General features: G+C 46.4%; 1 protein-coding gene across 1 annotated transcript in view; it reads right to left on the bottom strand.

The window, feature by feature from the left end:
• Window positions 1–579, bottom strand: part of PAGE4 (P antigen family, member 4 (prostate associated)) — a 64982-nt gene extending 64403 nt beyond the window's left edge. The window contains exon 1 of the mRNA XM_010853846.1: window positions 511–579. The gene's annotated coding sequence lies outside the window, so the exon portion shown is untranslated. The remainder of the gene's footprint in view (window positions 1–510) is intronic.
• Between the last annotated feature and the right edge of the window lie 3568 nt (window positions 580–4147).

Genomic DNA, 4147 nt, shown 5'->3' on the forward strand with positions numbered 1-4147 from the left:
CCAGGTAGAAAGAATCCAGATGCTAAAATATGACCCTCAAGCTCGGCACCCAGACCACGTTACACATGCTTCACCGCAAGGGCCGACGGGAAGGCACGCAACCCTGGGCATGCACACTCTGTCTCCCATGAGCTGCGTGGGCTGGTTCCCCCTTCTCCAAAAGGATGAGTCCCGGATATGTGTTCTGTTGCCAGTTCTGGTGCTCCCAGGGCTCAGATATCTCAAGTAATGCCCCCAAGACTTGCTTTACTTTCAACTGCCCCTCTCCCCTCTGTGGCCCACCGTTCTCCCTTGCTCTGCCCCACTGCAAAGGGCCATAGCCGTGATGCCTGGTAAAGAGAAAAATGATGACCCCCGAGGATCTTCCTCCTGGGAAGCCAAGTACTGCTCTGCACCCACCCACCCAAATCCCCCTTGCTCACACTCACTCATTAACATCTGTTCACAAACCAACTGTGACATAGCAGAGGACCTGGTGGAGAATCAGAAAGGGAATGAAAATCTACCTACCTTTCGTTGCCGCCGAAACAGGACCTCTGCAGAGTCAACTCCACCTGCCAAGCCCAAGCCTCGGAAGTGTGCAAGGTAACTCCCACGAGCCGGTGCAGTAGTAATGTGTATGTCACGTGGGCCATGGTTACAGCCCTCTCTGACCAGGTAGAGGCTCCGCCCCACCTGAAAGAGTGTTACCTCCCAGTCCCAAAAGGGGTTTTTCTTTTTCTTCTCCACACCAAAAATCTTTCCGTCCTTGTCTGTCTAGAACATTCCCAACGCTGACTGAACGTTCCAAAATCTCTCAGTGCAGCTGTTCAGTGGCCCTCAAGAGAGTCTTTAGTCTCCCCAGAGGTATGTGAAAGCTTTTAGGATCTGAAAGAGCACAAAGGCATTTTTAAGCATGAGAGGGATCCAGAAAATGTAAGAAAAGGGTTGATAAATCCAAATAAAACTGAAGCCTTAAACGGTCCAATGACCCAACATTTCTGTTCTGGAATTTTGTGTTAAGGTAACTACCTTGCATGTGAACAAAGACCTAGATACATGGGACTTCCAAAGCAGCTTAATTTGTAAAAGCATGGTCACAGATTTGATATATCAGTAAACTGAGGCACATTTGAGATATGGCTGCCCATCAAAACGAATACTAAACGTTTGCTGTCATAGAGGTGCTGCTTGCATTGTTATTAACCAGAAACAGCCAGTTATGTAGCATTGTGTGTGTGCAACTTGATCCCAGTAGAAGTGGGAGGCTTTGGAGAAGTTTACCAGCACTATCACCACCAACTCTCCTCTCAGACAGTAAATATTCTTTGTTTTTCTGAAGTCAACAGTTTCCAGGGCTCCAAAGACATCTGGTTCTCCAAGGGTAACCCAGCAGATAAAATTCAGCCCTCAGGGTTGTAGGTCTTCTGTGCCTGGTGCACCTGGGTGGATTTCAACATCACTTAGGTGGTCTGGTCCTCTCCTCTCAGGGAAGAGGTGGGGTGAGGGGAGGGAGGAGGACAGCAGCCCACTGCTCCTGCTTTGGGTGAACAAAGGTAGATGAGTACCTACAGGACAGGAAGGAATTTTCCCTGCCTTTCCCCACCCCTCCTCCCTCCACAAAAAAAAAAACAAAAAACTTTTCTGTACTTGTATGTCCAGGACAGTTCCTGGGCCCTACAGATTACCTTTAGAGAAGCACATATTCTTTGAAAATTAGAAAGATCCCCTGTGGCAAAAATAGAATTACCACATCCCACCCTTTCTCCCTCCCTCTCCCTCATCTTCTCATACAAATAAGATATAGTTTATTTAGAGCCAAGTATAAATATATGATTCTTCCTTAATCTCACCAATTAGAGATCATCAGTTTTAATATCTAATCAGGAGCTACTTCAGGGGCTTCCCCAATGGCTCAGCAGGTAAAAAATCCACCTGCAATGCAGGAGACAAAGGAGACGAGGGTTCCATCCTTGGGTTGGGAAGATCCCCTGGAGGAGGGCATGGCAACCCACTCCAGTGTTCTTGCCTGAAGAATCCCATGGACGGAGGAGCCTGGCGGGCTACAGTCCATAGGGTCACAAAGAGTCAGACACAACTGAGCAACTAAGCGCACACACATGCAGGAGCTACTTCTATAACTCAGATTTTTATGTGTATGAAATAAAAATTCATTAAAAAGCACTGAGTTCTCACATTCTTTAATCAGCATAAACTGTGGGTGCTGACCTCAGTCTTAAGTTTCTCCTCATGCAAAGTGCTTTCATTGACTCTTAGTCTTTTCTTATCTCCGTGAAAGGCTATCTGCAGCCCAGCTTCCTAACCTTGGGATTTTGCCTATATGCAGCAGCTATCTTCTCTGAGTAGGATCAAGTTTCTCCATGACACTGCAAAGTAGTTAGAGGAAAGCTGGGGCCATTTCTGTGTGAGAGCTTGGAGGCTGAACTGAAAAAGAAACGCTGACTCGCCCAGTGCTGCAAGCTTTCCTGGGTAACCTCATCCTCAAGCAGTATTAGTGCAGAGCAAGTACTCTCACCAAGGACAGTCGGGCACTCCCAAGCCCTTGTTTGTATCCCTGTGATGACTGTAGATATGATTTGATTTTGTTCTATGACACAGGTGATACCTGCTCCTTACAAATAATTCAGTCATGAAGAATTGGCCAGTCCCACGATCTTTGTCATTATTTAAATCCCAGTATAAAGTCACCCAAACTAACAGTAATTGTGTTTCTGGGGGCACTGAGGGGAGCCACAAGGCATCCCCTCCTGTCCCTCCACACTCCCCTTCCTCATGTTGAAAGTGAAAGTGTTAGTTGCTCAGTCATGTCCAACTCTTTGCGACCCCATGGACTGTAGCCCACCAGGCTCCTCTGTCCACGGGATTCTTCAGGAAAGAATACTGGAGTGCGTTGCCATTCCCTTCTCCAGGGGATCTTCCTGACTCAGGGATCGAACCTGGGTCTCCTGCATTGCAGGCAGATTCTTTACCATCTGAGCCACCAAGGAAGCCCTTCCTCAGGTTAGCAGAGGGGGGAAAAGACCCTTTATTCATCCATTTGCTACAGTCAGAGATGATTATCAAGAATGGGAACTGGCAACTGCACCCAGTGTGAAGTGGAGCAGGTGTCAAGTTCAAGGCCCAGGTGGTGCATGGGTCAAAGATTAGCAATCTGCAGACTGTCCAGAAACTGAATTGGAGAAATGTGGGAAATGCTACCTGGGCCACTGTGAACAGAACGCACAGACACAAGGCTGTGGTGAGGTGGCAGCTGTGGCTATGCAGTGGGTAGAATGATGACCCCACCCATTTCCAATACCTGGAGAAGGGAAAGATTCAGGGTTACATGCCGACTACAGGTGTGTGCTCCAGAGTGAGGTTATGGTGGTAGGGAGTACTCTGGCCTTCTGTCCTAGGGTACCAGCCCTGTGGGTCTAGGGGTAGGCCAGACCTGGGGGCATTACTACCAACAACCATTACCTCACCCGAAGTTGGCGGAAATCCCAACAGCCAGCCTTGGAGAGAGAGAACAATAGAGGGTGCAGCTGGGGTGTATTATAGGATGTCTGTTGAGCCCCAACAGTTCGTGCAACCCATCCCCATCCTATTTTAGATGGTGGGGAGGGAGCAGGTTTAGAGGTTCATGAGAAACTCCTAATACTCTCAGTGTCTCTCAATTAGTAGTGCTCTAAGCACCCTTTGCCAGAAATCTGCCTTTTGGAACTCATCCTAAAGGTATATCCGGCCAAGTAGACTGCAGTAAATACATAATAATTGCAAAAGTGAAAATTCGAAAGTGCCTGTGTGTTCAGTGATGTACTTGCCCTTATGTATTGCAGTAAAACTAGACCATGAAAGTTGAAGAATTAGATAAATTAACAGGTATTGATATAGAATGATATCCATTAATGAAAGTTAAATAGTACAAAATAGATCTGTAGAACACTCTAGCAGCCTATGGTTGTTTTAAGCAGACATGTGATTATATCTGTGTGTATGTGTTTATATTGATTTGTTCATGTTCTTTTTAGTGTTGTTTTGGAATGAACTTGTACTGTAACACACTTGTGCTGTAGCACACTTTTCTCATATTTTCTTACGATATATTTCTGTAAATTGAATTGCTGGATGAAAGGAAAGTAAGCATTCAAAGGTTTTTAGTATGTAT

Source organism: Bison bison, unplaced genomic scaffold (genome assembly GCF_000754665.1).
Source record: "Bison bison bison isolate TAMUID 2011002044 unplaced genomic scaffold, Bison_UMD1.0 scf7180017864331, whole genome shotgun sequence".
NCBI lineage: Eukaryota > Metazoa > Chordata > Mammalia > Artiodactyla > Bovidae > Bison > Bison bison.